The sequence below is a fragment of the Mobula hypostoma genome, chromosome 19, assembly GCF_963921235.1.
Source record: "Mobula hypostoma chromosome 19, sMobHyp1.1, whole genome shotgun sequence".
Taxonomy (NCBI): Eukaryota; Metazoa; Chordata; class Chondrichthyes; order Myliobatiformes; family Myliobatidae; genus Mobula; species Mobula hypostoma.
The window spans coordinates 15,435,967-15,461,586 of record NC_086115.1 but is presented as its reverse complement, the minus strand read 5'-3'; the positions used below and the strand labels follow the sequence as shown (position 1 = coordinate 15,461,586).

General features: G+C 46.8%; 1 protein-coding gene across 3 annotated transcripts in view; it reads right to left on the bottom strand.

Moving 5' to 3' along the window:
• LOC134358849 (CREB3 regulatory factor-like) overlaps positions 1–21,919 on the bottom strand; it is a 98,333-nt gene extending 76,414 nt beyond the window's left edge. For all 3 annotated transcript variants that reach the window (XM_063071410.1, XM_063071411.1, XM_063071412.1), the window contains exons 1-2: positions 21,797–21,919; positions 9,638–9,721 (exon numbers count right to left, since the gene is read on the bottom strand). The gene's annotated coding sequence lies outside the window, so the exon portion shown is untranslated. The remainder of the gene's footprint in view (positions 1–9,637; positions 9,722–21,796) is intronic.
• Positions 21,920–25,620: the final 3,701 nt, after the last annotated feature.

The following is a 25,620-nucleotide window of genomic DNA, read 5'->3' as shown; positions in this document are numbered from 1 at the left end:
CACATTTTGGATACTCGGATCACTTGGCTGCCCTTCTCCCACCTGAGTACAGGTGGAGGCTAAAGTGCAAAGTTCCAGAGATCAGGACAACAAAGAGGTGGTCACGGGAGTCAGATAGACGGCTACAGGATTGCTCTGACTCAGTAAACTGGGCCGTATTCAAGGTCTCATCTGTGGATCAGAATGAATACACCATGGTTGTCACGAACTTTACTAAGACTGTTGAAGACAAGGGTGTTACCACAAAATCATTCAGCATCTCACCCAACCAGAAGCCCTGGATGAACCATGAGATCCGCAATCTGCTGAGGGCCAGATCAAAGGCATTCAACTCTGGTGACCAAGAAAGTTACAAGACGTCCAGGTACGATCTCCAGAAAGCAATCTCACGTGCAAAGTGGCAATTCCAAACTCAAACTTGAATCAATGAAGGATGCTTGACAGTGGGGGCAGGGCTTGAATACCATCACCTCTTACAAAGTTACATCAAGCGACACCAGAGGCAGCAGGACTTCACTTCCAGCTGAGCTCAAAGCTTTCTATGCTCGCTTTGACCAAAACATGGAGGAATCACCACAAACACCCACAGCCCCCGCTTGTGATTTCTGAAGGCTGACAAGTGAGCAGCCTTCAGAAAGTTGAGCACACACAAAGCATCTGGCCCAGATGGGGCAGCTGGCCAAGTACTACAACCTTGTGCTGACCTACCAGGTGGAGTGCTCACCGAGATCTTTAGCCTCTGGATTCGGCAGTCTGAAGCATCCAGTTGCTTCAAGCAGTCTTCAATTACACCAGTGCCTAGGAAGAACGTGGTAACCAGCCTCAAAGTCTATCGTCCAGAGGCACTTCCATCCATCGTGATGAAGTGTTTTAAGAGGTTAGTGATAAAACACATAAACTCCTGCCTGTGAAGTGACATGGATTGACTCCAATTTGACTACCGGAGCAACAGGTCCACAACAGATGTCACTTCACTGGCTCTTCACTCAACCCTGGAACATCTGGACAGCAAAGATGCATTCATCAGGATTCTCTTCATTGACTACAGCTCAGCTTTCAATATTATCCCCTCAAAACTAATCATTAAGCTTCAAGATCTTGGGCTCCATTATCTCCTTGTGGAATTGGATCCCCGAGTTCCTCACCCATCAGTATGAATTGGCAACAGCATCTCCCCCATGGTCTCCATCAGCACAGGTGCACAACAAGGCTGTGTGTTTAGTCCCTTGCCCTACTCACTTTACACTTATGACTGTGGCTAAGCACAGCTCCAATGCCATATTCAAGTTTGCTGGCAACACCATGGTCACAGGCCGAATCAAAGGTGCTGACCAATCAGCATGTAGGAAGGAGACTGAAAATCTGGCTGAGTGATGCCATGACAACAAACACTTAATCAATATCAGCAATATCAAGGAACCGATTATTGATTTCAGGAGCAGGAAACCACAGGTCCATGAGCTAGTCCTCATCAGAGGAGAGGGTCAGCCACTTTAAATCAGAATCAGAATCCTTTATTATCGCCAAGTATGTGGACACATACAGGGAATTTGATGCCAGTTTCCCTGAGCTCTCACTGTACAGAATCAAAAAGCAAACAAAACAATACTGCAAATAATCGTGAACTATATACAATGAGGTATACCTGTGTATGTACAGGTGGACTTGGTTTATAATAGACTAAAATTCAAGTGTTCATAAGACTGATGGCATACGGAAAGAAACTGTTCTTGTACCTATTTGTCCTGGCATACAGTGATCTAAAGCGCCTACCAGAAGGAAGGAGTTGGAACAGGTGATGTCCAGGGTGTGATGGGTCTACAATGATGCTGCTCGCTCGCTTCCTGAGTCTAGAAGCATACAAGTCCTGGATCGAGGGCAGCTTCACACCAATAATCCTTTCCGCAGCCCTGACGGATCTTTGGAGTCTATTCTTGTCTTGTTTGGTAGCTGATCCAAACCAGACAGTGATGGACGAAAAGAGAACAGACTGGATTATTCCTCTGTTATTATTATTTCAGGGGAACCTGACCCTAGCATACAAGTGGCAATGCCTCCACTTCCTCAGGAGTTTACTTAGATTTGGCATGACATCTAAAACTTTGACATACTTGCATAGATGTGTAGTGGAGAGTATATTGACTGGCTGCATCACAGCCTGGTATGGAAACACCAAAGATATTGAATGGAAAATCCTACACACACAGTAGAGGATATGACCTAGTCCATCACAGGTAAAGCTATCCCCACCATTGAGCACATCTGCACAAAGCATTGTTGCAAGAAAGCACATCAGGGACGTTCATCACCCAGGTCATGGTCACTCCTCATTGCTGCCATCAGGAAGAAGATATCCAGGATCCTCAAAACTCACATCACCAGGTTCAGGAATAGTTAATACCCTTCAACCAACGGTGATAACTTCACCTGCCCCATCACTGAAATGTTCACACAACCTATGGATTCACTTCCAAGGACTCTTCATCTCACATTCTCAATATTTATTGCTCATTATTATTTCTTTTTGCATTTACACAATTTTTAACAATTTTTGTCTTTTGCACAGTGGTTGGACACCCATGGTGCAGTCTTCCATTGTTGCTATTCTATTATGGATTGATATGCCAGCTAGAAAACGAATCGCAGTGTTGTATACAATGACATACATAAATTTACTTTGAACCGCATAACAATGGGCTAGGTCAGACCGGATGGGCGGATTGGCTTCATCCGGTGGTGTAATGGCTACATTAGAGTCACGGGATGATGCCTGGGTATTAATTATCCCCAGCGAGAGTGACAGTAACAATCTACTCTTAATACTCAATGGCATTACCATTGCCGATTCCTCCCTACAACAGCCCGACAGTCACCATTGATCCGAGTTTGCACCATCTCCCTGTGAACGCGTGGGTTTCCACTCAGTGAACCAGGTTCATCCCACATTCTGAAGACATACGGATAAAAGTGAGCCTGTGGTGCACATCTACGCTGGGGCCGGAAGTGCGTGACACTTGCAGGCTGCCCCCAGCGCATATTCAGACTGCGTTGGCTGTTGACATTTCACCGTAGTTTTCAATGTTTTGATGTACATGTGACAAATAAAGCTAATCCTTAATACAGACAGACAGAGATCTCCGCTCACAGAGCCAACAAGTACAACAGCCACCTGCATTTGTACGGCACCTTTCCTCAACTCTGCTAACACAAATCACAGCACTCTGTGGAAAGTTAAATCCCGTAAGTTACTACGAGAGTTGCAAACAGGAAAAATGTGGGCTGTCTGCACACCGCATGGTGCTTCCTGGGGGGAATCTAAACCAGACTCCCCATGGATTTGCTACAGGACGTCGCGAACAGGACAGTGAGTGACAAAGCAGAGGGGTTGGGAGAGGGAAGCCTTTAGTTTTCAAATCCTATTCCCCAACAAAGAAAAACCAGGCACTGCTCTGGAGGCAAATGATCCTGGGAGTTCCCCCTGGTTGCTGGACAGATTCAATGGGAGCAGCAGCGAGTTCAGCCACTCAGAGCCTGCACAGGTTCACCGACGCAAGCTCAATCCTGATCACAAAGCAAAACAAAGCTGGCAGCTCGGCAATAGAAGAAAACACATGACACACACACACTGTGACAAACAAGCTCAGAACAACAGGTTAGTCCAAAATACAGCGTTTAATGTGGTCAAACAAGGTTCCGCTTCCTCCACAGAGAGACGGAGGTGCAGAGAGAGTTGCGTCAAAGGATCATGCAGGAGGGGTGCGTCAAAGGCCTTCCAGTGGGGTTCAGGGGGTTCAGAGCTCATCCCACAGCCTTTGGCAGCTGACAAAGGTGGGTGGAGACACATCAAGGGCTGTGCCAGGTCGTAAGTATTTCTGACAAAGATTCAAACCTAAACATGAAGTTAATGATTCAAAAATTTCACTGTTTTAGCTCATTACATTTAAACAAATCCACTATATATTATGGACTATAATGCAACAAACCTTTTAAAACCTCATGTTGAGGAACGTCACCACCACTACACTCAGCATCTGGTCTCAGCTGTTTCTCATTGTCACATGTTTGTCATGTATATCAATGGTCTGGCTGATAATGCAAATTTGTGGACGATACCAAGATTGGGGAGCATAATGGACAGCAAGGAAGATTATCAAACCTTGCAGCAGGATCTAGACCAACTGGAAAAAATGGGTTGAAAAGTGACAGGTGGAATCACTGGGTCTGCTCTGCCATTTTATCATGGCCGATTTATTATCCCTCTCAACCCCAATTTCCTGCCTACTCCTTGTAACCTTTGACACCCTGATTAATCAAGAAACTATCAACCTCTGCTTCAAATATATCCAACGTTTTGGCCTCCTCAGCCACCTGTGGCAATGAATTCCACAGATTTACAAAGTACATATACGTCACCATCTACAACCCTGAGATTCACCACATTCTGTCTAAAGAAATTCCTCCTCATCTCTGCTCAAAAGGCAAGTCCTTCTATTCTGAGACTGTGCCTTCTGGTGCTAGACCTCCCCACTATAGGAAACATCCCCTCCATGTCCACTCTGTCTAGACCTTTCAATATCCGATCAAGCCTCCTCTTTCTTCTAAACTCAAGCAAATACAAGCTCAGAGTCATCGAAAGCAACAAACCAACCAAGGTGTCCAACCCAGTGTAGTCCCATCTGCCTGCAGTTGGTCCTACCCCTTTAAACCTTTCAGACCCGAGTACTTACCCAAATGTCTTAAATATTATTGCACTTACCTCAACCATTTTCTCTGGCAGCTCATCCCATAACCCTCCCCCCACTTCCTCCCCTCCATGATTCATACACCTCTTATAATTTCACTCCCTCAGTCTCCTATCTGCCGAGGAAGAAGCTCCTAGCCTGCCCAGCCTCTCCCTATGACCCAGATCACTCGATTCCAGGCAACAGTGAATGGTCCTTTGGCCCACAATGTTGTGCCAACCTACACAAACATACTCCTCAATCACTCTAACTCTTCCTTTCGACACAGCCGGATCTTCTCACATCCATGTCTATCCAAGAGATTTGCATTTAAATGTTCCGATTGTATCAGTATCTGCCGCCCTCCCAGCAGTGCATTCCAAGCACTCAACTCTGTTTAAGAAAAAAAACCTCTTCCCTCCACTCACCTGTGCTCAGATCTTGGCCACTGCCACCCTGGGAAAATGTACTAGCTGCCACTCTATTGAGTCAAACAAAAGTCTAACGTAACCTTGAAGGCATGTAATGACTCAGCATTAACATCTGCTTGAAAAGGAACTCCAAAACGTAAAATGGTGTTCGTGAACCTGCATGATAACATTCTCAAATTTCCCTTCGGCTCTCAACTCCCTTACAGACCAAGAGCCTACAAGTCTCGGTACTGAACATATTCAATGACCACTACTCTCTAGGAGGAGAGAATTCCAAACAGTCCCCACCCTCACACAGAACAAATACTTCCTCATTTCTGCCTTATGCAGACAACTCCCCAATCTGAAACAACAGCCTCACTGCAAGGCTCACCCAAGGGGAATGCCCTCGCAGCATCTCCCCCACTGACTCCCTCCTCTGAAACAGGTCCCATTAGGTCAACTCCCATCGCCCAGGGAACATCAGCCCAATTTAGACCACAAGACCATGACTTAGGTCATGGCAGAATTAGGCCATTGGCTCGTCGAGTCTGCTCCACCACTCTATCATGACTGAATTATTTCCCCTCTCAACCCCACTTTTTCTGCCTTCTCCCTGTAACCTTTGACAAACTTACTAATGAAGAACCTATCCACCTCCGCTTTAAATATAACCAAATGATTTGCCCTCCATGGATGTCCATGGCAATGAATTCCATTGGTTCACCACCAGTTGACTAAAGAAATTCCTCCTCATCTTTTCTAAAGGGACTTCATATTCTGAGGCTGTGCCTTCTGGTCACTATTGACAACATCCTCTCCATGTCCATTCTAACTAGGCCTTTCAACATTTGGTAGGTTTCAATGAGCTCTCCCCCCACCCCCCATTCTAAACTCCAGTGAGTACAAGGCCAGAACCATCCTCATACATTAACCCTTTCATTCTCAGGATCTTTCTTGTGAACCTCCTCTGGACTCTCCCCAATGCCAGGGCATCCTTCCTTAGACATGGGGCCCAGAAATGCTCACAGTATTCCAAATGCAGTCTGACCAATGCTTTCTAAAGCCTCAGCATCACAACCTTGCTTTTACGTACTGTAGTAGTTCTCTTACATCGAAGAAAACTCTTCACTCCCAGGATCAGCTGGTGAATCTCCTCTGGACTGCCTTTGGTGCAACTCCATCCCTCCTCGTGCTGAGGACAGCTGTTGGCACATCGCCACCACCCTGTACAGATGCCCTACTTTTACACTCTTGGCAACTTTAAAAGTGCTGTTAATGTACCTGCCTCAACTATTCCTCAGATAGCTGGTCCCATAATCCTTGCAACGTACCACTCAACTCAATTTCAAGACTGTTCATTGCCATTCCTCAGTACACAAGGATAAAAAGAACATATTAATTGTTACTCCAGATCCAATGCGGTGTAAGTAAAAACACACAATGACAATAAATGAATTTTGCCTTCCCCAGTTACTTTCTGCAGATGAGGGAGCTACAAGGTAACAGTGCAAGCTGAAGGAATTAACACTAGAGATTCTGCGGATGCTGGGAATCCTAAGCAAAGCGATGGAAGAGCTCAGCAGGTCGGGCAGCATTTGTGGCAATGAATAAACAGTTGACGTTTTAGGTTGAGTCTCGATGAAGGAATTCAGCCCAAAAGATTGGCTATTTATTTGTTTCCAATAGATGCTGTCAGACCTACTGAGTTCATCCTGTATTGTGAGTGCGAAGCCAATAGAATAATTGTTTGGTTGGAGATCTGCACGGACGTTAACACAGAGCTGGCCACCCGCTGGTGACAAAGGAGCTGCCTGATTGGACAGCTCTGTCTCAATGAACAAAGTTTAATATCACAGACCAGCTTTATTGTCACGTGTATCAAAACACACAGTGAAATGAGTCATTCGCGTCCATGACCAACGTAGTCCTAGGATGCGCTGGGGCAGCCCGCGAGTGTCACCACGCTTCCAGCGCTGAATCAGCGTGCCCACAACTTACTAACCCATAGGTCTTTGGAACGTTCGAGGAAACCAGAGCACCTAGAGGAAACCCACGTGGTCACGGGGAGAACGTACAAACTCCTTACAGACAGAGGTGGGAAATTGAGCCCTGATCAGCAATCACTGGTGCTGTAAATTGTTATGCTAACCACTACCCTACCGTGACGCCCGGCTGCACAGACTTTAACACACAGCTGGTCAGCCTACAGAAGCCGAAGGAGCCGTCCGACCGGTAGCGGTGTCTCAGAGTTCAGTGAAAGGTCAACGTTCTGCAAGAGCCTCTGCATCAACCAGGCTAGGATAAAGGACCACCAACAACAGCTAATTGCACTTTTAAACAAATCATGCTGAGACCACCAGACAGGGGTGCCTGGGACAGAGAGAATGAGGTAGGGGCAATGGGGCAGCAAAAGAGGAATGGGAGGAGAGGCTCAGAGAGAGAGCTGAGCTAATGGAAGCACAACTGACAACTGCCACATGAAACTAGGAAGGAGAACAGAGATGCTCAGTGATCTCAGAACTCTATGGTGCTGGTGGGTGGCAGAGGTCAACCTCAAGTTTATTGTCATCCAACTGTACATATATATATATATATACACATAACCAAACGAAACGGTGTTCCTCCGCACCACAGTGCACTCACAAAACATATATCACACACAGCACATGAAACCAAAATATTATACCAAATAAGTTAACAAAATACAATTTAAATGGATGCAGTGAAACCCAGCATAAACAGTAGTAAATGGCTCGCTGTCCTACTGACGAGACCTTGGTGGTGGCAGGGTACTCATTAGTCTCACATCCTGAGGGAAGAAGTTGTAACCCAGTCTGGTAGTCCTAGTCCTGATGTTTCTCTACCTCCATCTAGACGGCAATAGGTCAAAGAGATTGCAGTGGGTCTTACTGTCCTCTGTAGGGTTTTCGTTCTGATGCCTTGCAGCTTCTGTACCACACATTGATGCAGCCAGACAGGACACTCTCAGTGCTCCTGTAGAAAGTTGTTAGAATGGGGGCGGGGAGCCTTGCAGACCTCAATCTCCTCAGAAAGTGTAGATGTTACTGGGGCTGCTTGACTAATGGGGAGGTGTTGTAGGTCAAGGTTAGACAGTCCATTATATGCACACCAAGGAACGTTGTGCTCGTCCCTCTCTCCACAGCAGAACCACCGATGAGCAAATGGAAAGTGGCCGATCTGCCCCTTCCTGAAGTTCACACTCATCTCTGCTGTCTTGCCCATGTTGAGACTCAGGCTGCTGTTCTCGCACCATTCGACAAGCCTCTCTACCTCCTCCTCTCCGTATGCCGGCTCATCGCTGTTGCTGAAGAGAGGCTGAGCACTGCTGTATCATCAGCGGACTTGGTGACGTGGTTCGGGATGACTCCGGCAGTGCAGTCCTGAGTCAGCAGTGGACTGAGCACACAACGCTGGGGGTGGGGGCTCCAGTGCCCAGTATGATGGAGCTTGAGATGTTGCTGCCAATTCAGACTGACTGGGGTCTTGTCGTCCAAGACCCAGTTACAGGGAGGGCAGCTTACCCACCAGCCTCTCAGGGATGACTGTTTTAAACGCCGAGCTGAAGTCAGTGAACCACATCTTGGTGTACAAGGCATCGTTTTCTAGACCAGAGGGCTGCGGCTATGAAATCACCGGTGGACCAGTTTGAGTGGCAGACAAACTGGAAAGTACCCAATGCAGCTGGAATGAGGGATTTTATACAGTCCACGCCCAGTCTTCACAATGAAACAAGAGCCCGGGGGGGGGGGGGTCCTCAGACTTAATTGATGCCATTACAAAGAGGGCACACCGGCAGTTATTTCATTAGGAGCTTGATGACATTTGGTATGTCACCAATGGCTCTAGAAACTCCATGGGCGTACTGTGGAGAGCATTCCGAATGGCTGCATCACCGTCTGGTATGGAGGGATGAGGACCGAGTTAGCTCCAACAGGGGCACGAGCCTCCTCAGCACTGAGGACATCTTCCAAAGGCGGTGCCTCAAGGAGCTGATGTCCATCAGTAAAGACCCTCACTGCCCACGTCATGCTCTCTTCTCATTACTGCCATTATGGGGAGGTACAGGAGCCTGAAGACCCACACTCAAAATTTTAAGAACTACTTCTTCCCCTCTGCCATCAGATTTCTGAATAGTCCATGAACATCACCTCAATATTTTGCTCTTTTTACACTCATATTTTTTAAAAATACATATTCTTATTGAAAGTTAAGGCAACTTTAATACACTGCAGTGTACTGTTGCTACAAAGCAACCAACTTCACAACTTGTCAGGGACAATGAACTGGATTCTGATATAGAGATCCTGGTGGGATTTGAAAACAAGAACAACACCAGACAAGCACAAACTGAACCTCTTCCCCACAGCGTTACCTTAAATAGCCCTGCACTCTGCAGCTGAAACTCCAAGTCAAAGCAGAGGAACCCGTGTGCATGAAAATCCCCACCATACAACTGTAACGGCAACTCCAGGGACTACTCACCATCACCTCTATACCTTCCCTCCGCACCACCAGTTGCACCAGCACCGATCCGGTCACAGATTATCAGCACTTTACGGGAAGGATCTGTGAAAAGACAGGCTCAGATTTAACATGCATCGAACACTCTCCAAACAGAAATGGAAGCTGCTCCTGTAAAACCGAAAGCTTAGTAATACAGAGTCTTGTTTTTTTTCCCTAAATAGACGTGGGTTTCCCCAGTTTGTGTGCAAGCCTCAGCTTGAAACATGCAGTTTGCAGAGAGCGTTGGGACATATCAATTCCCTAGATTGATTTCCGATATTGGCAGGTCCTACAGTCGACTCGTCTGTACAACCTGTCATCCACCATACCTCTGCATCCCGAAACAACCCGACTGCCTCCCTCAACCTCTGCTATTAAAACAGGCACATTAAAAACTCCACTGGAAAAAAAACACTCGAGTCTTGTAATAATGACTTTATATTCACTTTTCAATTATAAACAAAACTGTTTCACAACTCCCTTCAGGCTTTAGATAACAAGGAGAATCTTCAAGAAAAAATATGTATTTCATCAGACGACATTTTAAACATTAAAAGGCAATTAAAAATTACTTTTCAGTTCACAGCTGAAGGTACATTACATTAAAATTGGCTGCATGCGCTTTGAATTATTTCTGGGGCAAGGGTGGGGGGGGGCGGGAACGCAGGAAATTTTAAAAGGCTGCATGTTATTTCAGACTTATCCAGGCATCGATATTCTACAGTTCACTCACTGATTTATCAAAATATTTATGTCTCTCCCAATTCACATCGCTCACTTTGTCCAAATTTGCATAGAGATTAGTAGTATTATGTAAAGAGCTTTTTTTCTAGTCAAACTTCTCATCAAAATCCCTCAAAAAACTTCTGACTGAACTTTGAATGGCTGGTATTGATGATACAATTTTATGAGGAAGGGGGCATTTTTTGTTAGGTAATTGGAGGAAAGTATGGGAGGGATGTCAGAGGTAGTTTTTTTTTTAAAAAAACAGAGTGGTGGGTGGCTGGAACATACTGCCGGGGGAGGTCGTAGAGGCAGACATATAGGGATGTTTAAGAAACTCTTAGGCACATGGAAGATAGGGAAAAAAAACGGAGGGCTATGTGGGAGGGAAGGGTTAGATTGAACTTCGAGTAAGTTAAGTGGTCAGCACTACATCGTTGGCTAAAAGGCCTGTACTGTGCTGTACTTCCTTATGCCCAGGCACACGGTCACTCTGATCTAATTCTCCTCACCAAGCCCCAAAACAGAAAATAAAAACAAGATATTGGAGCAGAATTAGGTCATTTGGCCCATCGTAACTGCTTCACCATTTGATCATGGCTGGTCCATTTCCCTCTCAACCCCATTCCACAGAACACTACAGCACAGAAAACAGGCCATTCAGCCCTTCTGGTCTGTGCCAAAACATTATTCCACTAGTCCCATTGACCTGCATCCAGTCCACAACCCTCCAGACCTCTCCCATCCATGTACCTATCCAATTTATTCTTAAAACTTGAGTGAGCCCGCATTTGCCGCGTCAAATGGCAGCTCGTTCCACACTCCCACCACTCTCTGAGTGAAGAAGTTCCCCCTAATAATCCCCCTAAGCCTTTCCCCTTTCACCCTAAAGCTGTGTCCTCTCATATTTATCTCTCCTAATCTAAGTGGAAAGAGCCTATTCACATTTACTCTGTCCATACCCCTCATAATTTTTATAAACCTCTATCAAATCTCCCCTCATTCTTCTACACTCCAAGGAATAAAGTCCTAACTTGTTCAATCTCCCCCTGTAACTCAACTCCTAAAGACCTGGCAACATCCCAGTAAATCTTCTCTGCACTCTTTTTTCTGCTGTCTGCTCCCCGTAACCTTTCACACCCTGACTTACCAAGGATCTATCGACCTCCACCTTAATGACCTGGCCTCCACAGTCACCTGTAGCAACAAACTCCACAGATTCACCACCCTCTAGCTAAAGAAATTTCTCCTCATCTCCATTCTAAAAGGACACCCCTCTATTCAGAGTTTACGTCCTCCGGTCCCAGACTCCCCCACTATAGGAAACATCCTTCCCACTCTTTCTAGGTCTTTCAAAATTTGATAGGTCTCAATAAGATCCCCCTTCATTCTTCTAAATTCCAGCGAGTACAGGCCCAGAGCCATCAAACACTCCTCGTATTGTAAGCCTTTCAGTCCTGGAATTATTTCTGTGAACCTTCTCCGAACCCTCTCCAATGTTAGCATGTCCTTTCTAAGATAAGGGACCTAAAACTGCTCACAATACTCAAAGTCAGGCCTCACCAGAGCCGTTTAAGCCTCAACACTCAATCCTTGCTTTTATATTCCTAGTCCTCTTGAAATGAATGCTTAACATTGCATTTGCCTTCCTCACCACCAATTCAACTTGCAAATTAACTTTTAGGGAATCCTGCACAAGGACTCTCAAGTCCCTTTGCACCTCAGATTTTTTGAATTCATTCCCAGTTTAGAAAATAGAGTACAATTTTATTTCTCCTACCAAAGTGCATGGCCATACGCTTCCTAACATTGTATTCCATCTGCCACTTCTTTGCCCACTCTCCTAATGTGTCCAAGTCCTTCTGTAGCTTCTCTGCTTCCTTGAAACTACCTGCCCCTCCACCTATCTTCATATCGTCCGCAAACGGCCACAAAGCCATCAACTCCATCATCGAAATAATTGACATACAACAGACTAGAAGGGCCGAATGGCCTGTTTTCTGTGCTGTAATGTTCTATGTTTCTAAAAAAAATTGCTCCCGACAGGAAGGTGGATCTCTCTCTCTCTCTCTCTGCGGATGCTGCCTGGCTTGCTGAGTGTTTCCAGCATTTTCTTTTTTTATTTTCAACACTTCCAGGTATCTGTAGTCTTTTTTAAAAAAAAATTTGCAGTCTCTTCCCAGAAAATTATCTGTATAAACTTCAATGCGAAATTCTATTAGAGACTCTTTGGAAAGATAATGAGGAATAAAAGCCAATATGAATTTGAATAAACTAAATGTAAGTGACATTACTCATCAACCCACTGATTTACAATGTTTAAAGCATCAGCGCTCTTCTTTGTGAATAAGGATCCGTCTCCAAATGAATCCCATTTAAACACTCCAGAATGGAGCTGAGGATCCATTGAACAAAACTAAAATTATAAATACTGGCAGAGGAAATATTGAAATCACTGCCAGGTTCTTAATTCTGGAAAGGAAAGGCACGTCTCTCGACAAGCAGATTAAATTCCTCCTTCCCACCCTCCATGCAATTTAGACACATCCCCTGGCTGCTGAGGTGTTTGTGATGGTTGGGGATTGGAAGAGTGCGCGTTGAACGGGACAAATAACACAGACTACAGTACAGCTGCACTGCACAGACTGAGAGAGGACACAAGGTCAGACAGAGAGGAAATTAAACACTCCCATATCTAACACAGCCTGCAATCTGGTGCGTTTATTCTCCGGGAATTCAGATCAGTCCAGTTTCATTTTCCGCTGTCAGTACAAGCCGGCTCTTATCATGAGCGCTCAGAGTTTCTCTTTCACATTTCTCCTCCCATTCCTATCTCTCAGCAACACCACTGGAGTCAGCTGGGTAGACTCCGACTCTCCAGGACATGGGCACCATCCCCAAAGTGACACCCCCACCGCAGTGCCCAAGGAATATGACAGTGTTACCGGGCTGGTGGGGGGGGGGGGGGAATGATGTGCAGATGTTTAACTGATATCCCATCTGAATCAGAATGTATTACAGCACTGGACTGGCCATTCGGCCCACAATGTTGTGCTGACTTTGATGCCAATTTATACTAAACATCCCCCACCAGATCGCTCCATTGCCTTCATATTCATGAATCTGCTTAAAAACCTCTTAAACTTCACCAAACTCCTACTATTCCAGTAAACCTGATAATCTTTAACTCCTCGAAACTGCAACTTTCACAGTAATCCGTTCCTGGTAGCTAACACTTTCTGCATTTAAAAACAAACAAATTGCCCCTCATGCCACCTTTAAACTTCCCCCTTCTGACCCTTGAAAACACATGGTTGTTGTTTGACATTTCTACCCTGGGGCAAAGATTTTTCAAAGTCTGCTTTCAAAGTGGATGCAGTGGGTTATTTTGAACAGCTGAGAAGATTTCCCCAAGACTAACAGAACTACCAGCATCACTACCATACCATACCAACACCACTCTCTTGCAGGTGCTTGTCCCCTACTAATGGCTGGTACACTTTGACAGTAAATTCACATCATAACACATGCAAGGTGAAAATTTAAAATGAATTCAAATTTTAAAAAAAACTGCAGTTGCTGAAAACCTGAAATAAAAGCAGCAAATATTCCGCAGGTCAGGCAGCATATGTGGGGGTGGGGGGGGGGGAGAGCGTGCACTTGGAGTACTATACAGTATTCCATTTTGGTCACCCTATTACAGAATCCAAGGATTACAGGAACAGCAGCAGTTTGGTGGAGTTTAAGGGGGTTGTAAACAGAGCCGTGAATATGAAGGGAGTAGAGGGATCTGGATGATACAGAGGAGGAGGATGTTTAGTATAAATTGGCATCAAGGTCAGCACAACATTGTGGGCTGAATGGCCTGTCCTGTGCTGTACTAGGTTCTATTTCAGATGGGATATCAATTTAACTCTTCTTTCCCCTCCCACCAGTAGATTGCACCACACCCCCTTCCCCCTTGGGTGCTCTGTGGCGGGGGTGTCACTTTCAGGACACTGCCCACGTCCTGGAGAGTGGGAGTCTAACTTGCTGACTCCAGACAGAGACCCCAAGGTGTGGAGAACAAACAGAAGAGATTTATCAGGATGCTGCAGGCATCCGGGGCTATGTGCTACAAGGAACGGCAGGACAAACATGGGTCATTCTCTCCGGAGCGTTGGAAGTCCAGGGGAAATCCGACAGAGTGTTCTTTTTAACATCATGAGAGGCATACAGACAGTCAGAATCCTTTCTGCAGGGTAGAAATGTCACACACCAGCGGACATATCTCTAAGGTTAGATGGGGAAGTTCAAAGGTAGACCGAGGGCCAAGAGTTTTTTTTTAAATTCTGAAGTAAATACAGTGGTAGGTACCTGGTTTGGGTTTACCACAGCAATACTGGAAGCAAGCAAGGGTCTCGGTCTGAAACATCGACCATGTATTCCTCTCTATAGATGCCGACTGGCCTGCTGAGTCCCTCCTGAAGTTTGCGTGTGTCACTCATGATCTCCAACAGCTGCAGAATCTCGTGTTTATGGTGGAGCTCAACAGGATTTTAGATAGACACGTGAACGTGGAGGGAATGGGTGATGTACACAAGGAGGACATTTAGTATAAATTGACATCAAGATCAGCACAACATTGTGGGCCAAATGTACTGTCCCATGGTCTACGAGTTAATGTTTCAGGCAGAAGACCCTTCATTACATGCATGTTGACTTTGTTCTTCTCTCAGATGTCACCAGACTTCCTAGCCATTTCCAGCTTCTGCTCCCTTCCTTCCCAGTCCTGATGGGTCTCAGCTCAAACATCGGCCGTTTATTCCCCTCCATAGACGCTGCCTGACCTGCGACGATCCTCTCGCTGTGTGTGTGTGTGTGTGTGTGTGTGTGTGTGTGTGTGTGTGTGTGTGTGTGTGTGTGTGAGAGAGAGAGAGAGAGAGAGAGAGAGAGAGAGAGAGAGAGAGAGAGAGATTGATTGATTGATTCAAGGTTTCCAGAATCTCTTGCATTTATGTTTTCCAGCAGCCTCTATTTTAATTGTATTGTCCAAGTTGTTCTTTGAAACATTTCCAGCTTTTTTTTACTCTGGACATGACTCAGCCGATGCCCACTCCTGGTCACTTATTACTCTGCCCTCAGCTCCCTACCATATGACTTTCCACCCAACATCGTCAATGTGGGCATTTCCAGGCACGTCACGGACTCTCTCTTGGAGCAAAGTTCTACACAAACTGACCACAGACGATGTCAGGCCAGCTGCCCCAGGGGTGGGAGCAGTGCAAATATTTAGGGGTGGACGAGAAGAGCCCAGAAACTTGCATATACCTGAACAGGTTTGGGCTGGAGGTGGTCAGGGAAGGGAGCAAGACAAGGAAAGGGTATGAAGACAAATAAAACTCTTAACACAGAGGGACAGTCCCTAAGATATAGGGGCAGTAGGAAGCCAATTAGCTCCTTCATTCATTCATGGCTGATTTATGTTCCCTTACAACCCCACTTTCCTGCCTTCTCCCTGTAACCTTCGATGTCATTACTAATCAAGAACCTATCAATCTCAGTTTTAAATATACTTTGGCCTCCACAGCCATCTGTAACAATGTCAATTCACCATCCTCTGGCTAAAAAAATTCCTCCTCAGCTATTCTACAGGAACACCCATCTGTTCTGAGGCTGTGCCTTTGGTCCTAAACTGTTCCACTATAAGAAATACCCTCTTCTCATCCACTCCATTTAAGTCTTTCAATATTCAATAGGTTTCAATGAGATCCCCTCTCATTCTTCTAGACTCCAGTGAGCGCAGGCCTGGGGACATCAAACAGCGAGTCGTCAGACTGTAACCCACACAAGTCAGATACACCCTGGCTTGGTCTGGCATCTGCTCTGCCCAAAAGCACAAGAAATTGCAGAGAGCTTTGGACACAGCTCAGCACATCAAAGAAACCAGCCTCCCCTCCAAGGACCGTCGACACCTCCCACTGCCTCAGGAAAACAGTCAACATAATCAAGGACTACTTCAACGCCAGATACTCTCTCTTCCACCGCCACCCATCAGACAGAAGATACAAAAGCCTGTAAATATAGACCGTTGCAGGTTCAAGGACAGCTATCGAAAGGGAAAATCATGATCTGCCAATCTGCTTCACCGTTTCCCTTTCACTTTCTCGTCTCTGTAACACAATACTCTGCATTCTGCTCTCGTTTTTAATGGAACACAGGGAATGGAAATTAGCAAATCCTGTGAAATGGGGGGAGATTAGAGAGTGAGATCTTGTAGGAAAATAAAAATGTGGTGAGATGTGCAGCTATGATAGGGCAATGATAGTAAACCTCATTCCGATTCTCTTCCGAAGCCATGACCACCGACACCCTCACCAACAGTGGCTTTATTTCATTAGGAGTTTGAAAGGTCTTGTTCTGTCAAAGACTTCCGCAAATTGTTACAGATGTACTATGGAGGGCATTCGAACTGGATGCATCACCATCTGGTAAGGACGGGCCTCTGCAAAGGATTGGAAAAAGCTGCAGAAAGCTGTAAACTCGGCTAGCTCTCACGTAGGCATTCGCCTCTCCAGCATCATGGACATCTTCAAAAGGCAATGCCTCAGGAAGGAAATATTACGAAGGACCCCCCCACAAACTCCCAGGACAGATCCCCTTCTCATTGCAACCATCATGGAGGAGGTATAGGAGAACGAGGACATACACTCAACGTTTTAGGAACAGCTTTTCCTCCATTCCCATCAGATCTCTGAAAGGACAATGAACTTTATCCCACTACCTTTTTGCCCCTTTGGCACTACTTAATTTATTATATACATTTCTTATTGTAACTTATAGTTTTTTTTAAAAATTATGCATTGTAATGTACTGTTGACACAAGACAACCTATTTCACAGAATATGCCAGTGATATTAAATCTGGTTCTGATTCCATGATTCTATACTAGTACCCTGGCACCTTCACCAATCCAGACTCAAACCCTCTCCTTCTACCACTCTCCCCCACCCCCTCAATTTATGCCACTACTTACAGGAGTGAAAATGTCCTCCCACCTGCAGAAGGTTCCACCGGCTTCGCCTGACTCCCACAAGGACCACCATGATGGAGATGGTCACCAATCCGCACCTTCCTACACCTCTCCCACTTTCCAATCATTTCCCACTCGCTCTCCTCGGTGTCACTTCCCACAGTCCCACCCTCTTCCCGATTACCTGACTTGGCCCATTTTTCTCCACACATTTTCCCTACTTCCTTCCATCCAGCTGGATCATATTCACCTCCGTGACCACAGTCCTATCTGTTCCCACTACTCCCAAACTCACTTTCTGCATTGCAATCCCAAACCCTCTCCCCTCAGTCTCCAGGATTCCCACTTTCTGGCACTGCCCTGGTTTACTGTGACAGAATTGGAATCAAGTTTATCATCACTGACGTGTTGTGAAATTTGTTGTTTGGCCGTCCCCCATTCATATTCTACCTAGAAAATTAGCTCAAATTTGAATAGATTCATAGAGTACTACAGTAGAGAAACAGGCCCTTCAGCCCATCTAATCTGTGCCAAACTATTATTCCGACTAGTCCCATCTACCTGCACCTGGACCATAGCCCTGCATACTCCTCCCATTCATGTACCTACCCAAACTTCTCTTAAAAACGTTGCAATTGAATCTGCATCCACCACTTCTGCCGGCAGCTCATTCCACACTCTTAAACTGAGGATGTTCCCCCTCGCGTTCCTTAAATAATTTAATGCTGTTCCCATCCCCAACACTGCACGCCATCTTTTGCCACTACCAGAGGCATGTCCTTGCCACCTTCCCTCCAGTGATCCCTTCTTTCACCCCAACACCACCCCTCCTGTTCTGGATGCCCCCGTCCCCTGCCCCTGCATTTTACCAACTACTGCATGGAAAGTTAAGCTTTTAAATCTAAGGAAACCTTGGCGTCAGCAGCAGCCCACCTCCAGAACTCTAAGGCACAACAAGTGTATCCTGGTAGAGGGACTTTCCAGCATCCTGTGAGATTCCTGGAAACAAGTCCCCAGGCAGAGAGGAGGAGCAAGTCACTGCCATTCACAACAATGAATCTCCTAGACTCATTCCCTTCTTCCCACTCTCTCACTGGATACATCCAGCTCCAAAAACAACATCCAACTCCTTGAGTGCATTTAATTCTATGGTAAAACACCACAGCTCAGTACAGGCCCTTCTGCCCATCAATTTGTGCTTACTTTCTAAACCTTCTCCAAGATCAATCTAACCTCTCCCTCCTAAACAGCCTCCGTTTTTACTCTCATCCAGATGCTTATCTAAAAGTCTTATAATTGCCTCTACCACCATCCCAGCAGCAAATTCCACACACCCACTACTTGGTGCAATAAACCCACCTCTGACATCGCCCACATACAATCCTCCAAATACCTTAAAATTATGTCCCCTCATATCAATCATTCCTGCTCTGAGAACAAGCCTTTCTTCATCATCTTGTGCACCCCTATCAAGTCACTCTTCATCCTCCTTCAAGATATTCTGAGAGTCAATACAAAAGATTCTGCAGGCATCGACACGCAAGGTGCTGTTGGAACTCAGCAAGTCAGGCAGCTTCATTAGAAGGGTACAACCAGTTGACGTTGCTGATGTAGGGTCTTGGCTGAAACGTTGACTGTGTGCTGGCGCTGGCTAGCCTGCTGAGTATCCCAGCATTGTGTGTGTTTGCATTGCTGAGTGACTCGTTTCATCACTGGTAGAGTTTCTAACAGATCCAGGAAGGGGAAAAAACATCCTTATTTCCTGACCGGTTAAACCTTTACCCTCTGACTGTGAACCCCACAATCTCCTCTAACCTCAGATCCATTTCTTCCAACTTCAGGCAGTATCTATCATTAAGAACTCCCATCGCCCAGGACATGCACTTTTCTCACTGCTGTCATTCGAGAGGAGGGACATTTCAGAACAGCTTCTTCCCCGACACCCTTCACCTTTCTGAATGGACAATGAACCCATGTACCACCAGCCCTCTGCATCATTCCCCTTTCCTCCTACTAACTTGATGCATTTTTTTGTATTTATTTATAGTTTTTATGTTGTGCTGTTTTAAAACAACACTTCACAATACACATCAGTGATAATGAACTTGATTCTGATTAGTCTGATATCCACCAGGAAAGTAGTTCAGATTTGAACGGGTTTGTTAGAAAACTACTGAACAATAAAAAGGGCAAAAGTGACTGAGTCTGTCTCGGAAAGGGCACACCCACCCCTCCCTCCTCCACAGAATCCCATGATATATAGAGAATTACAGTATGACATCTTGAACAAAACGCTGGAGGAACTCAGCGGGTCAGGCAGCATCTATGCAAATGAATAAACAGTCGACATTTCAGGCCGAGATCCTTCTTCAGGAAGAGGGGAAGACGCCTGAATAAAGAGGAGGATGGGGGGCTGGTGGTGGATATAGCAGGAAGGAGGAAAGGTGAAGCCGGGTGGGTGGGAAAGGTAAAGGACTGGAGAGGAAGGAATCTGACAGGAGAGGAGAACGGACCATGGGAGAAAGGGAAGGAGGAGGGGTGAACCCGGTGGAGTTGTCAAAGAGGTAAAAGGCCAGAGTAGGGAATAGAGGGGGAGGGTGGAGGCGAAACGATACTCCTGCTGTCAGGTTGGAGGCTACCCAGTATAAGGTATCTCTCCTCCACCCTGAGGGTGGCCTCATCGTGGCTCAAAAGGAGACCACAGACCGACTAAGTTTGAAAGACATGGAATATTATGTTCCGTTCAGGTCACCTCGTTATGGAAATGATGTGGAGAGGCTGCAGGGGAGATTTACCAGGATGCTGCCTGGATTAGGGAGCATGTCCGATCAGGATAGGGGTTACACGAGCTGGGGCTTTTCTCTTTGGAGTGAAGGAAGATGAGCGGTAACTCGATAGAGGTGTACAGGGTAGACTGGATAGGCAGTGACTCTTCTCCCGGGAAAGATATGGCTAATACGAGGGGGCATAATTTGAAAGTGATTGGAAGGTGTTGGAAGTACGTGCGAGGTAAGTTTTTTTAAAGTGCACGGAGTGGTGGGTGTGTGGGAATGGATGCTGGGGTGGTGGCAGAGACAGATACATTAGGTACATTTCAGAAACACTTAGATAGGCAGATGGACGACAGCAAAACTACGTAGGAGGGAAGGGTTAGATTGATCCTAGAGTAGGTTACCATGTCTGCACGACATCCAGGGCCAAAGGCCCCGAACGGAATCCAATCAGGTGTAGTGTCAGTGGCATATGTCATGAAATTTGTTGTTTTGCAGCGGCACATTGGAATACAACTATAAATTACAAGAAGGAACATGCTTTCAAATAAATTAAATAGTGCAAAAAAAGCAAACACCAGAGACATTAAAAATAGTGAGGTTCATTGTCCATTCGGAAATCTGACGGCGGAAGGGAAGAAGCTGCTTCTAAAACGCTGAGCTCCTGTCCCTCCTCCCCGATGGTAGCAACGAGAAGACGGCATGTTCTGGATGGTGGGGGATATCCTCAGTGAAGGATGCCGCTTTTTTCAGTCTCTGCTCAATGACAAGGGAGGAACAAACCAATCTACCGCAACTTACAAGAGAGAAAGTAATGCGCTTGCATCCACTTGGAGCGGGGGAAATCCCCACAGGGTTGGGCCAGCGCCAGGAGGTGGAGTTCCGCGCAGAGTATTTAAAAAATCGGCCCCTCCGATCAGGGGTCAGAGAGGGTGACAGTGGCTGGGCCTCAAAGAAAACAAGGCGCAAAGTTAACTCTCTGCACCGAAACTTTTAACTCCCGACAGGCGAGCTCAGGAGTATTTTACCACTAAGAGTTCACTTTGGGTGGGGTGGAATGACAGAGGGGCGGGGTAGACGGGTCAGGCTTTGGGCTTTCAGAGAGAGGTATTCGGGAACGGTACTTGTCCGGTCTGTAAAGGACAGTCGAGGAGTCCGGCCTCCCCAGCTTTAAAGGACTCTGAGGAAGCCGGCCCTCCGCAGCCAATTTCCGCCCCGCTCGCAGCCTGAACCCGGAGTCGGTGCGAATTCAACTCGCAGCCACTCCATCCGCCCGGGACCCTGTCTCCCCTCCCTGGAACACACACACGCACAAATTAGCAACCACCTTCCTCCCAATCCACAGAGTTTGGGGGGAAAAAAAACACTACAGAGGGCGAGCAGCCGGTGCAGAGTTCCCGGGAGCTGAACGGGAAACGAAGGCGCCCCCGAGCCCGGGCTGAGGAGGGTGAAGTCGGCTAATGGGTGGTGGGTGGTGAAGTCGGCAATGTGATCCGAAATCATCCCCTCCCCTCCGCACCCCCTCAAATCACAAAATAGATGAGGGCCAGACGGCAGGCGGACGGGGCTACAACACTGTCACGGCGACAGTAACAACGGCGCGGCCGGGACAAGGCAACAGCGTGAACTTACTTTTCAGCAGGTGCGAGAGGGGACTCGCCGTTAACTGGGAACCTCAGCCACCCTCCTCCTCTCCGCTCGCTAGCTCCTGCCCCACTTCAGCTGCTCGGTTTGTTTTGATTCCGTGTGGCTGATCATATGACCGGCTGCTCGAAACCTCCCCACCCCCCTCATTCCCCTGTCACATGCTCCCTTGTCACTCGCTGAATTAAAGCGGCGATGCCTGTCTGTCCCACGGCGGCGGGTGTCGCTCCCTGCCGCTTACAGGACGGAAAATAAATTATTAAACCACCCCCACCCCCCAATTCCAGCATCTGCAACACCCCTTCAACAACAGCAAACGGATTTGCAGGAATAACGGAAGGGAGAGGCGGCAGACCGAACCGGAGATAAATGCGGTACAAAGTGCTCAGAAGTGAGAGAGAACAGAGGGCTACTGGCTGTGCCTCTGGGTGACGGGGCAGGGCGAGTTCTAGGAACCCGGGAAATTGCGCACAATATTACTGGGCTCTATTTCACCCCCACATGTGAGGGTTGGGGAGAGATTTCTGCGCTAGGGTTAGACAGGGAAAACCGTGCCATCTCTTCTCGCTACTACCATTAGGGCAGGAGGTACAGGAACCTCAGGTCCCACTCCACCAGGTTCAGGAACAGTTATTACTCTTCAACCATCACTCAACTCAACTCTGAACTGATTCCACAACCTACAGACTCACTTCCAAGGACTCTGCAACTCGTGTTTTCGGTTTAAAATTTGCAGTTTTACCCCTTTACCTGTAAATGCAAGAAAATGAATCTCGAGGTAGTATATATAAGTAAATCACATGAACTTTGAACCTTGAACTGTGTTTTCACTGGGTCGGGGGGAGGTTGGGAGGAGCTGTTTCAGGATCTGCGGGAGTCCGATGCAGATATGACTTGATAGGGAGCGGGCGTTTGAGGGAGGATACTTTCAGTACAAGAGATAGCTATGGCCCAGAGATGGCTGCTTGTAAGAGTGGTGAAACAATCAGACAGGGGAAGAAACTCATTGGCAGGGTTCTGGGGAAAGAGTGGGGCGGAGGCAGTGGCTGACGAGGGACTGGGAAACAGGCGACGGCTATCTGCAGGTCCCTGTACAAGTAAATTAAATTTAAACTATTAATCATTAAGAACCCTCACCATCCGGGGCATGTCCTGTCCTCATTACTACCGTCAGGGAGGAGTGTGCCGAACACGCACACTCAGTGTTTTAGGGGCAGTTTCGTCCCCTCTGCCGTCAGATCTCTGAATAGTCCATAAACACCATCTCACAGCCCTGAAGAAGGGGCTTGGCCCGAAACGTCGACTATTTGTTCCTTTCTACAGATGCTGCCTGACCTGCTGAGTTCCCATGTGTGTTGCTTTGGATTTCCAGCATCTGCCAACATTTACCTCACTGTTTTGCACTACTTTCTCCCTTCTCACGTTGGTACTTTGCCCCCTGGTACTTAACAATCCTACTCTGGGAGGGAATCTACCCTCGAAATTCTATAAACTTTTATCATATCTTCCCACAGCCTCTCATGCTCCAGCGGAAACAACTGAAAGTTGTCCAACCTTTCCTTACAGCTCATGCTCTCTAAACCAGGCAGCACCCTGGTGAACCTCTTCTGTACTCTCTCCAAAGCCTCCACGTCCATCCCAGAACAGGGCAGCCAGAACTGCATGAAGCAATCCAATTGTGGTGTAACCGAAGTTTTGTACAGCTGCCACATGACTTCCTGACTCTTGCACTCAATCCCCTGACCGACAAAGGCAAGTAAAGAGGGATGCAGGAGAAGTTAGCTCTGGTCGTTACATGTACATTGAGGCAGACAGCGAGATGCGTCATTTGCGTCAATGTTCCGCACAGTCTGAGGATGTGCTGGGGGCAGCTGGCAAGTTCTGCCCACAACTCACTGGCACTGACCCGTACATCCTTGGGATATGGGAAGAAACTGAAGCAAACCCAGGTGGTCATGGAGAGAGTGTACAAACTTCTCCACAGACAGCGGTGGGATTAAGACCTTTAGACATAAGAGCAGAATAAGGTCATTTGGCCCGTTGAATCTGCTCCACCATTCCATCATGGCTGATTTATTATCCCTCTCAACCCCATTCGTCTGCCTTCTCCCCATAACTTTTGATGCCCTGACTAATCAAGAACCTATCAACCTCCATTTTAAATATACCCAATGACCTTGCATCCACAGCTGTCTCAGGCAATGAATTCCACAGCTTCACCACCAGTGGCTCTCATGGAGTCATACTGCACAGAAATAGGTCCTTCAGTCCACTAACCAGGATGCCCACTTATGCTTGTCCCATCTGACACATAACCTTCTGCTTTAATTTCGAGATACAGCACAGATTGGGCGCTTCCAGCCCAATGAGCTGCACCACCCTGCAGCCCACCAATCACCCTAGCCGAACCATGGCACAAATTATTATGACCAATTAACACGCCTTTGGACCATGGGAGGAAACCGGAGCACCCAGAGGAAACCCATGCAGTCACGAAAAAAATCATACAAACTTTCCTACAGAGGTCGCCAAAATTGAACTCCAACTCTGACACCTCGAGCTGCAATAGTGTCGTGTAAACCACTACTGTGGCGCCCCAACCTTCTAAAGCTTCCTTATCGATGTACATGTTGTTGTACGTCCTCTGGAAGGCCATTGCACATACAGAAAACACTGGCCTCAAGTTCCTTTCAAACCTGTCTCCTCTCAGCTTTAACCTATTCCCTCCAGTTATCGATTTCCCATCCCTGGCAAAAAGACTGAGTGCACTCACCCCCTCTCTGTCCCTCATGATTTTATACACTTCTGTAAGAGCACCTCTCAGTCTCCTATACTCCAAGTAACAATCCAACTTTTCTCTCTGACTCAGTCTCACAAGTCCTGGCACCATCTTTCCAGTTTAGTGACATCTTTCCCTTAGCAGGATGATCAGACTTGAACACAGTACTTCAAGTGTCACCTCGGCTGTGTCCTGTATAACCCACACCGTCAACTCCCAGCTCTCTGACTTAGGAAGGCCAGCCAGCCGAAAGCCTTCTTCACCTTCTTGTCTACCTGTGATGCCACAGAAAGATCAAATAACTCAGCCACGATTGAATGCTAGAGCAGACTTGATGGGCTGAATGGCCTAAATCTGCTGCTAAGTCTTATGGCCACTTTCAGGGAATGATGAAGTTATACTCTAAGGTGCCTCTGTTGTACAACACTCCCCAGGGCCCTTCTGTTCACTGTTGAATCAACTCAAAGCAAAAGCCTGACCTGTGACTGGCCAGGTCAGTGTCCATGCCCCAGGATTTGTAATCTCCCTCCTCATGAAGCCAGGTCCTACTTTGGGTCAACTGGGACCAGAAGAACAAACAAGGTCAAGGCCCATCAATGTGAATGTCCTGTCCCTGTCCCAAAGGTCCCAAGTGAGCTCACGTTCGTAAATGGTGCCAATAATCTGATTACAATAGAGGACAATGTTCACTACACGTGGCACACTCCAGCATCAGCCTTACTATCACTAGCACATGTCGTGAAGTTTATTGCTTCGCGACCACAGGGCAGTACAAAACATAAAGAGTTACAATGTGAAATAGATTTAAAAATAAATAAGTAGGGCATAAAGTGAGCAAAATAGTGGGGTAGTGTGCCAGTGGGATAATGGGCAGTAAGGACATGCGTGGGTCCATGGGCCATTCAGAAATCTGATGGTGGAGGGGAAGAAGCAGTTCCTGAGACATTAACTGAGTGTGCACCTTCAGGCTCCTGTACCCCTGGTGGCAACGAGAAGAACATTTCACTTGATTTCAAGACTCCGACCATTTGCA